Below are 11516 nucleotides of genomic sequence, written 5' to 3'. Positions count from 1 at the left end.
GCAGCACTTATCGGTATATATATGTACATATATGTATACATATATATATATATATTTTTTTTTTATTAATTTCTTTACAGAAATTATAACTGCACAGACCAGCACTTTAGCGGTTTTATTGGTTTTACTGCACTTTTTAGAGATATAAATGTATTTTAAGCCCTGACACTCCACTGTAATTATCCGTTTAATCGTTGTCGTTTCTCACGCACTTTTCTTTTTCTGCTTTTTCGGCTTTATATCTGTATGTATGATGTATATATATATGTATATATAGATATTATATATGTATATATTTTTCTCTCTTTTTTTTTTCACTGATGGGTAAGTTGTGTGGTAGGTGTTACTTTGGTTTTGTTTTTTCTTTTTAAATCTTAGGTACTTGAACGCATGTATGTATACTCCGTCACTTATGTATATTCACACGTATTCCGTTTCTCTTGTTATTAGATTTATTATTTTCTTATTCTTTTTCACGACCACTTTCACTTCACCACCAACCGAACACGAGATAATGCACAGGCAATTACGAAAAGTTATTATTAGTTATTATTTTTTGTTAATATTTGCGAAAAATTGATGCACAGTTCACTATAATCCACGCACTATTGTCCCTGCTCGGGCGCCATGAAATTTTCTCAAGCTTTTTTGAGACTTTATTAAATTGACTGGGATGCGCGACTCGTTATGAACGTGCGAAATTGCCTGTGCCTTTGCGATTTAAAAAAATGCCGATAAAAAAGACGACCGTTCTCGATTCTGGTTATTATACAAGTGAATTCTTTATTAAACGGATTTCATAGCTTAGCTTAAAAATTAACCTAACGGCTTAATCTAGAGGTAAGTATATACATATAAGAGAGGGGTAAGTATAGGTAGATATAATTCAGCAATCTTATAATTCACGGTAATAGAGTCTTCTAATACATTGGTAATAGATGCTTTTTTTTGTTAATATAAACATGGTAAGTATTTACATGATATAAAAACAACATTTAATAATATTCATAGATTCTTTAATTAATTTTACAAATTTCTTTTTAAACCATTATTTTTAGACGTATAGAGTCGCTTGACGCAACAGTATTATTACATCAAAAAAGTTGTTTGCCTTTATTAATTTTATTAGCGGTTATTTACAATTTATTATTTCATCGGTGTGGTATACCGGTTGTTTATTATTTGCCTTTTCTTTGGCTTATAAAGGATAGTAACTCCACGCCTGGCTCAGATGTGGCCAGAATGGGTACTCCTTAGCCCTAGATTTAGGACTATGAAATTAGAGGGATCTTGCAAGAGAGTAGCCGGTAATTGCGAACGGCTTCTATTCATAGAGTAGAAAATTCTGCAGTATTAAGTTGATGCTTTTTATAGCTGATTCGTATAACCCACCCATATGAGGAGTATGGTGATCCCTTAACTTGCTTTTGAGATTTTATTTGTTTTTGAAAATTTAAGCCTCTGTGGGGCAATATTGTAAGAATAGTGTCGATTTTCTTTTTTTTTTACTTTTTTAGATAATTTTGTTATGTTTTGGTGCCTATACACTAATTTGGCGTTGTGATTTTTTAAGCAGGATTTATGTATCATTATTGGCGAAAGCCATCCTGCGGGGTCGAAAGGTTCCGACCATATATTTGTGTTTTTATATGAGGTTGTCAGAGGGAATCTGACCTTGCTTTTTCTACCATTATGTGGGGTATTGCAAAATTGTGGCTCTAGTGGTTGTCGTGCGACGTACCGGCCATTATTTGATCGAGTAGTTGCGGCCTTCGAGTAGCGCTCACAATACTGATCTAGAGTTTTATTTCATATTCGTGGAAGTTTGCCTATCTCTTGAAATTTCTTTAATTGTGAATTAAGGTATTGATTTGAGTTTTTCTCAACTTGAGTTGGTATGGTTGTAACTAGTTCGGTAACTAGTCCACTTTGTATTTCACTGTGCAGCGTTTGTGCCTTTGAGCAACATGGTGTCTCTTGGCAATTTTTAGTATTTTGGCTTTCGTGATTTGCTTTTGCAATTGAACCCGTGGATAATTTTGGAAATGCGCTTCTTTGGAGAGAGATCGGATATCTGCTGTAATGAAGCATTGTATGATGTCTTTTCTGACAATATAAGCAGTTAAATTTGCTTTTGCAATTTTTAAAATTATGTGTATGGGACAAGCAGTTTGTACAGAGTCTTTTTGATCTGACAAAGTTGTTCCTTTCGTTAATGTTTAATTTTTTAAACTTCTCTCAAGTTTTAAGTTTATGCCCTCTTTTACATAGTTCGCATGACGTATGTTTTTTCTGTTCGGATGTGAACGATTGCGTTTTGTAAAAGTTTTTGTTTGAATTGATTTTGATACTAACTTGGGGTCTATTTAAGCTTCCATTTTGGTCGTGTTTGTTCTTAGTTTTGATTATTGTTTCTTCTAACCTTTCCGCAATTTCATATTGGGTGGTGAGAAAATCTTTCATTTGTTGCCATGTTGGGCACTTTTTTCGTGATGAGAGCGATTGCTTCCATAGAAGTAGCGACTTTTCTGGTAATGCGGCGGTGCAAATGTTTACCAGAATAGGATCCCAGCTGTCTGTGAGAATATTTAGTGTCGATAGAATCGACAAGCAATTTGAAACAGTGGATTATAGTTTGTTGAATTCTACACTTGTTCCTTTCTTAACTTTTGGCAAGTTCATTAGTGTCGTTACTTTTTTATCGACCAGTATTCTTTCGTTTTCAAATCTAGCTTTTAGAGCTTCCCAAGCCAAATTGAAATTGTCGTCATTTAATGCGAACTGTTTAACTATTTCGCCTGCTTGACCTTTTGTTTTGTATCGGAGGTGATACAATTTTTGCGCTTGTGATAATTGAGGATGGTTGATGTACACGGCCGTGAACATGTCCTGGAAGGACGGCCATTCTTCATAACCTCCGTAAAAGGTTTCTGTGTCACAAGCGGGCAACTCGAGTTGGATGCCGGAACTTGCCTCTTGATATTGTTGCATTTGTGGCAGCTCTACTCTCGGATGTGGAGTAGGTGCAATTGCTTTTATTAGCTTTAATTGATAGGAGATCATAGCTTTTGTTTCTTCATATTGGTCTAAGCAGTTTTCATATATTGTGTAAGCCGATTGTTTCAAATTTTGTGGTACGTTTGAATCGTCAGATTCTACTATGGCGTCATGAGCCGCTTGGAGACGAGACCAGAAATTGTTAAGATTTTGGCTTTTTATTTCTAATAACGATTCAGAGTTTTCTTGAATCGGTGAAGAGGCAAATCTAGTGCAGTATCTTGTTAAACTGTCACTTTCTGAAATAAATTTAGCAACCTGTTTTGGGCGTGTAGTTCCTGCAGGTGTATTTTGATTATTGTTGTTGTTAACCATTTTTGTAAAATAATATTATTTATTTATTTTATTTTAGTTTTGAGTTTGAAAATATCCGCACTTTTAATTTATAAACACCTTTTACGTCCGTATGTTAGTATTTGGGTACACCCTAATACTTGGAATTGTATGTATGTATGTATGTGCTATGAAGGTACTTAAGTTTTGTGCATTTGAAAGCTCGCTGAGGAGATCAATGCGCTATTTACATAAGTATCACAATTCGTTTTTACGTATTTATAATTACGGCTGACTTCATAAACGCAGTTTGTAATGCAAAGAAATTCATTTACAATGCAAAGCAATATTGCGTGGCAACACTGCTTTGCCAAATAAATGGTTGGCATTTTACTGCATTTATGAACGCGCAAAAGATTGGTACCTTGCCTCACTAACATTAACATATTCGACAACAAAGTTTTTTTAAATGAATGTGCAGGAATATTGCTGTATTCTTTTGAAAACAGCCTCAGAATTGGCTGATAATAGAGAATCAAGCAGCAGTGTTATCAAAAATATAATAAACAAAAGAAAACACCGTCGTTTTGCATTATTAGCTAACGAAAATTCAAGGAGAAGAATTCCAAAAACCAAAAGGTTTTGTAAGGTTATCGAAAGCATGGAAGACGATGTATTTTATTCTCATTTTCGAATGAAGAAAAGTATATTTCAGGTATTTATTATAAAATACGTAGAGTATTGAGTAAGTTGATAAAACTAATACCCTAAATGTAAAGAAGTTGCAGATTGCGATTAAGCCCTGGTGGAATTCAAGTGAAACTGGACGTATAGCAATAACGTTGAAAAAAGCTTTACAAATAACAATTTGGAAGCTAAGCAATAATTGCTCTTTCAGAGATGTCAGCGATCGGTTTGGTGTGGCAGCTGGCCTCGCATATAAGGTGTTTCTCAAAATAATTAAAATGATTTGCCGCTTGAAGGGAGATGTAATCAAATTTCCCACAACTGCAGCGGATCAAAAACAAGTAAATGAAGAATTTACAAACCTGCGGTATAATCCTTTTCCTTTTGTAATTGGATGCATCGACGGAACTCATATTCCAATTTCGAAGCCAATCAAGGATGAAATCAGCTATCGCAACCGAAAGGGAACGTATTCAATAATTGCACAGGTAAAAAATTAACTTTTTTGCATGATAATAATTATTAACTGGAAATATTTTTTCAGGCTATTGTAGATAGTCGAATGAGGTTTATAGATGCAATTATCGGCTGTCCAGGTGCATGCCACGACGCATCAGTTTGGCAAAGGAGCTCTGTCAGGAAAGCTATAATTAGCAAGGAGATTAAAATCTGTTCTAATTACCATTTGTTGGGCGATGGAGGGTATCCATTCGAATTGTTCCTTATGGTGCCCTATCGTGATAAGGGGTTCTTAACACCAATGCAGTCAAAATACAATGCGATTCTGTCTTCAACTCGCGTTGTTGTGGAACAGGCATTTGGTGTTTAAAAAAAAAAATTTAGAATTCTCAAATACATCGAAGCTCAACGTCCATATATGCCAAAATTAATTACAATGGCATGCATGATTGTTCATAATATAATAATTGAAAAAGAAGGCCACTTAGTCGATGAAATAGATGAAGAAAACTCACATACTGAGCCCCAAATAGTCGAAGATACGACTACATCGGGACAAAGGGAGGCAAAAGCAAAAACGGATGCACTGGCCACGCTATTGTCTGCCTAATTGAAAACAGTTTGGACTTTAAAGTTATAGTTGTTTTTTTAACTTTATTAAACCCAATAAAGAAAAAATAAAAATAAAATAACAGTCAGTTCATTTTGCACTTATAGGAAAAAAATAAACAAAAAACAATTCATAGCACTTAAAATTTAATATGAAAAATTCATTGAAGGTTAAACGTAAAACATACTCGAATTCTAAGATTTGTCGAGTATTTTCTGGAACAGTGTACGTATTTCTTTCAATTCGACCAATTTTTCTTTCTCCACTGCTAGCTTCTCTGCCTCCGTGTCCAGCAATTACTTCATAACTTTGGCATCTTCTTCCGATTCCTTGTTTAAAAACTCTAACACATTCATTTTTCTTGTTAGTTTATTTCTTGAAGGGCTAGTACTAGGTAATGCTGCATCTAAGTCCAGCACCGTAGGGCTATCGGGTGGATCATTACTTAAATCTTGCATTAAGGAATTAATGGAAGATTCCAGCATGGCATCAGGCACAAGGACACTACTGCGGTTGCCGAAAACATCATCCAATGTTTGGAAAAATTCCCAATTTGTTGCGCCTTCCCCAGATTTGTTGTTGCGTTTTTTTATTCGTTTGTAGGTGCCCATTATATTTACAAAACATCTGGTACTTTCGTCCATGGAGAATGGGAATGTGTTATCTATTTCCTTCACATCCCGCATTATTTGCTCCCAAAGTGTGTTCCTCTTTTTTTTTGCAACGAAATCTGGCTTATATTAATCTTATTTCTATAAGTAATTTCTTCCTGTCATGGGTCCACTTTTTTCACTATGCATATACAGAAAATATTAAAAAATCATAAGTAAAACTACAATCTTTAAAGTAAACCATTTTTACCTACATAAATCCGCCATTTTCACCACAAATTTATATTTTTTTTGTTGTATACTTTTTTCCGCCATGAAATGCCACTAAAGCATCACAAATGAAAACAATGCACAAGTTTGGCATATTGCGCATAAAAAAGCATTGCCATGCAATAATGAACACGCGGCATTGCCAAGGTTGTGTCTGATGCGATTATGAACACTAGGCATTGCAGTGTTGCATTGCAAACTACGTTTATGAAGTCAGCCTACGTTTCTGTTCTTAAGCAATTGAGAGCTCGTCAGAGAGATCAATTCGCTTTGTGCCTAAAGGCCTAACTATAATATGCCGTATGTTACTGTCAAAAAATGAACGAAAAGCCTGTCAAATGCATAACGAATGGAGAGTAGACTTTTGAATGACTATAATGTGCTTAAATGCATAAGAAGAAAGTGTCAAAAACAACTTGTGTTTTGGTTTTGTTTAGTTTGCATTTTGCAAAAATGAACAGAATATTAAAATATTTAAAAACAATTAAAATGCTTACTTCTGTTTTAGAAGGAATACGCATATTGACAGAAATTAGTGAAATTAAAAAATAGAGTTCGGTCATGTTCAGTGAGGGAAATAAACAGGAAGAGAAAGTAGGATAGTTTTTTTTGTACGATTCCTAGAAATGAAGAGGACTGATCATATAGATTTTTTTATATACACCCGATTGAAAGAAAAGGCATATTGTTTGTCGTAAAAACATTTCCTTTTTCAATATTTTCCATTAAATTTTGTATAAAACATTCGTCGTTCTCCATCTTCAAATTCAAAACGATGTATCTGTTGACAAAAAGAGAAAACAGCTGATTCCGTACGGAACATGCGATCAGTTTCGCATTTTGCTTAAGCAAATGACGTTTGACAAAACTTAACGAAACTTGATGTTAAGCACATTATAGTTGCAACATACAATTTGTGTGTATTCGGACAGTTGCTTACGCTGGCTTAAGCTAGCTTATTCACATTATAGTTAGGCCTTAAGTATGCACGAACTGTTTGTTATGCTTTGTTCGTAAGCAATTGAGAGCAGTGATCTGCAGTGAATGAGTTAAACACAACTTTGAGCCACTTGCGAAAAATTGAGTATGAAGCAAGCAAATTATTCACGGAATGAGTATAAGTGTGAATACTACTCACTTACAATTATGAGAGAGAGAGTTTTGGCTTGTGAGCTGCTTAGCTTGTATGAAGCATATATTCACAAGTGTTTGCTTATGAGCTCACAATACTTATGAATCTTTGCTTAGGACTCTCTGACATTCATGAATACAAAACACTTGTGAATATACGAAGAAGCTCAATTGTGCGCAAGCCACTTGAGCCACTTGAGCCGTAACGCTATGAACCAAAGGCTAAGAAATCCATTATGAAATTAGTAAGAGTTACTATTATATTATTGTATAACAACAAGGATTTTGTAACTGGTTCAAATAATGACTAGATATAATGAAATAAAAAACTGGATTTTCATATTTTGTGTTAATTTTCTCTATTATTAAAAAAAATCACATATACATACTTACATACATTAATATGTTATCACTTATAATATTACATTTTATTTTATAAAATGATAATTTAGTTCCTTTCAATGGAATTAAAATTAAAAATTAAAATCACGTCAGTTTAATGGTATAAAAATTACATTAATTATTATCAAAAAACTAAATAGCAAACTTCAGTTAATTTCGGTAAAAAATAAAAATAATAAGCATAAAATTTACTTCAAGATTTATGTACATACATAAGATTCAACTCCAAAGATACAAGTATATATTATAAGTATAGCTTCTAAATATATATTAAGATTGAGGTATTGCACAAAATTACTTTTCAATATCATTGTATATTTTTGTTTTTTAAGTTTCTAAGGTCTTATTGCCATATTAGTTAGTCTTAAATATAGAATTCAGGAATATTATAACGGGTGATTTTTTTGAGGTTAGGATTTTCATGCATTAGTATTTGACAGATCACGTGGGATTTCAGACATGGTGTCAAAGAGAAAGATGCTCAGTATGCTTTGACATTTCATCATGAATAGACTTACTAACGAGCAACGCTTGCAAATCATTGAATTTTATTACCAAAATCAGTGTTCGGTTCGAAATGTGAAAATCCGCTTTTTTATCGACAAATTTTGTTCAGCGATGAGGCTCTTTTCTGGTTGAATGGCTACGTAAATAAGCAAAATTGCCGCATTTGGGGTGAAGAGCAACCAGAAGCCGTTCAAGAACTGCCCATGCATCCCGAAAAATGCACTGTTTGGTGTGGTTTGTACGCTGGTGGAATCATTGGACCGTATTTTTTCAAAGATGCTGTTGGACGCAACGTTACGGTGAATGGCGATCGCTATCGTTCGATGCTAACAAACTTTTTGTTGCCAAAAATGGAAGAACTGAACTTGGTTGACATGTGGTTTCAACAAGATGGCGCTACATGCCACACAGCTCGCGATTCTATGGCCATTTTGAGGGAAAACTTCGGACAAACAATTCATCTCAAGAAATGGACCCGTAAGTTGGCCACCAAGATCATGCGATTTAACGCCTTTAGACTATTTTTTGTGGGGCTACGTCAAGTCTAAAGTCTACAGAAATAAGCCAGCAACTATTCCAGCTTTGGAAGACAACATTTCCGAAGAAATTCGGGCTATTCCGGCCGAAATGCTCGAAAAAGTTGCCCAAAATTGGACTTTCCGAATGGACCACCTAAGACGCAGCCGCGGTCAACATTTAAATGAAATTATCTTCAAAAAGTAAATGTCATGAACCAATCTAACGTTTCAAATAAAGAACCGATGAGATTTTGCAAATTTTATGCGTTTTTTTTTAAAAAAAAGTTATCAAGCTCTTAAAAAATCACCCTATATTATCTACGGTTTTGGGTGCAAGTCGATTTCTTTTATCAGTTATTAAATTGCCTGCCAAGGAAAATACACGTTCAGACGCCGCACTACTTGCAGGTATAGTTAATATTTTAAGTGCAAGTTTTGATATAATAGGTAGGAGGTACTCGGACCGTCGTAAGCACACATCTTGCCTGACACATAACCCGCCGACATTTCTTGAATATATGTATTTTACTATGTTTTAATGCGATTTATTGTGCTATTTTAAAAGAAAACTAAATAAAAGGATAAGAAACAAAGAAGTTTCAGTTTTGTAGTTTTTACGAAGTCACTAGAATCACGGGTTTCGTTCCTTTTAAAACCCCTCCGCGTAGGTATAAACTTCAGGGACTCATCTACCTAAGCTCTCCACTTTCTAAAATGTAAGATAAAGCTTTTCATTTATGCTTAAGAAATAATTGAATAAAATGATAAGAAACAAAGAAGTTTCAGTTTTGTAGTTTTTACGAAGTCACTAGACTCACTCGTTATTTTTTAAACCCCTCCGCGTAGGTATAAACTTCAAGGACTCATCTACCTAAGCTCTCCAATTTCTAGAATGTAAGATAAAGCTTAAGAAAATAATTGACTAAAAGGATAATAAACAAAGAAGTTTCAGTTTTGTAGTCACTACAATCGCACGTTTCGTTCCTTTTAAAACCCCTTCGCGTAGGTATAAAATATATTTTGAATATGCAAGGAATTTGTGAATGTATTCATGAATAAACAACCCAATAAACAATTGCGTAAATGTTTCGTAAATCTGCGCTAAAATAAACTTATCTACAAACATTTGAGTAAACTTACTTACAAATGTGAGAAATAAGTTTATTTATAAGTTTACTTATCTTATATTTGTAAGTTTAAAATAAATGCGTTGAAAAAACGTTTACTTACAAACATAAATGTAAACTTATGATGCAACATTGCAAATCAGTTTACATGTAAACACAAAAAGTAAACCAACAGTTTACCATTTCCCGTTAGTTTTTTCGCCGACTCTCTGACGATTGTTTTTCCTTTTTTGAGTGATCGCAGTTAATAATTATTGAATTTGAGAGATGTAAAGACGTGCGTTTTAAATAAAACAGTGGAAAAGTTAATAACTAAAAATAATTAATTGAAAAATTACTTACATATAAGTATTATTTAGAAGTGTTATAAATAAAATAAAATAAAAAAGGCCTTTACAATATAAAAGGGTAAGTTGCATGTTGTATTTTAAGGCGTTGTTATAATTTTTTTTTTGCCTTTGCAATTTGAAACATCCATCAACCAAAACGGAAATAACCACATCATAGTCGAAAAAGCAGGAACAATTAATAGCTATACACTGGATCCCACATTTTTAGAAGGTAGTCAATGTCAATTATTTATTTGAAAAATTTTTTTTAATGAAAATGTTTTTTTGCAGCAATTCAAAGCACCATTGATGCAGCTGTATCCAAATCTATGGGAAGAATCGTCGAGGAGGTAAGAAGCTTGCAGCGAGATATCGCAGAGTTGAGGAATGCAGAGACAATGTTCCATCAAAAAAGATTATGCCAGCGGAACTTTTAAACACAGTGGAGCAATTTATGGAATTGGAGAGTTTACTCCAGAAGGATGAAGAATGTGCTAAATTTGTATGTAAATATTTAAAAGCCAATTTCACAATTTCTTTTTTTTGAAGAAATCGGAACTTATGCAAAATATTAAATACACAGGAGCGAAATTCGTCAGAACAGCTTGGCGCTCATTGGTATCCGATGAATGTGCTCAACATTTTGCTTGGAGTGGAACGTCAGACAAAAAACCTGTCCGCGTCTTAAAAGTATCTATGGCTATCCGAGGTACTTAATAATAAAACTTAATAAACTTTATATTTACATGTGTACTTATATACTTATATATATTTTTAATTTAAATTTCAGATGTCTTCTTACATGAAGTGAAGGGCAATGACACTGAATATATAAGTGGCACCAAGACGATTTTTTAGTTTGCCAAAAATAGACAAAAACGGAAGCACCAAAATGCAGCAAATTAATTATTTTACCCAACTATTTTTCTATCATTTCATTTTTAAAGAATTTTTTTAAATTTTAATTTTTAGTATAAGTACATATGTACATATATATAATAAATAATATTAAATGAATTAAAACTAATAAAGAAAATAATTATATATCTTTAAAAATATATCATGCGATTTATTTTACTACCATTACATAAAATCATTATAACACGTTTACAAATACATTTGAAAATAAATTTACAAGCGGTTGGATATTAATTTAATAAATGCTTACTTTTAAGTTTAAAAATAAGCGATTTTACAAGTATGTGAAAAAGCCCAAAGTAATGTAACGTTTTGGTTCTTTACAAGTCTTTTGTAATTGTTTTGTAATGAAAAACATAAACTTTTTGTAACGAAAAGGTTTACCAGTGTAAGTTTATTTTAAGTTTATTTACAAACTCGATTGTTTACTGGGAATGAGCCACTTATTAGTGAATGTATTCTTGAGCCTTTCAACTCATCTAATGGTAAGCAACGAATAGCTCAAACAATTGTATACAGAGAAGCAAGCCAAGCCAAGTGTGAGCGATAAGTGATTGTGAGACATATTCACACTCATTATTACACAAGCAAGCCATGTGATTGTGAGAAGATAATAT

At 33.3% G+C, this 11516-nt stretch overlaps 1 long non-coding RNA gene across 1 annotated transcript; it reads left to right on the top strand.

Annotated features, from left to right (window-relative positions):
• Positions 1 to 8845: 8845 nt before the first annotated feature.
• Positions 8846 to 10959, top strand: LOC125779612 (uncharacterized). The gene is made up of 3 exons (XR_007423398.1): positions 8846 to 10060; positions 10160 to 10213; positions 10273 to 10959. It is a non-coding gene; the product is annotated as an uncharacterized LOC125779612 (long non-coding RNA).
• The last annotated feature ends 557 nt before the right edge of the window (positions 10960 to 11516 follow it).

This window comes from Bactrocera dorsalis, chromosome 6 (genome assembly GCF_023373825.1).
Source record: "Bactrocera dorsalis isolate Fly_Bdor chromosome 6, ASM2337382v1, whole genome shotgun sequence".
Lineage (NCBI taxonomy): Eukaryota > Metazoa > Arthropoda > Insecta > Diptera > Tephritidae > Bactrocera > Bactrocera dorsalis.
The sequence above is the reverse complement of the archived record's forward strand: the minus strand, read 5'-3'. Positions and strand labels throughout refer to the sequence as shown.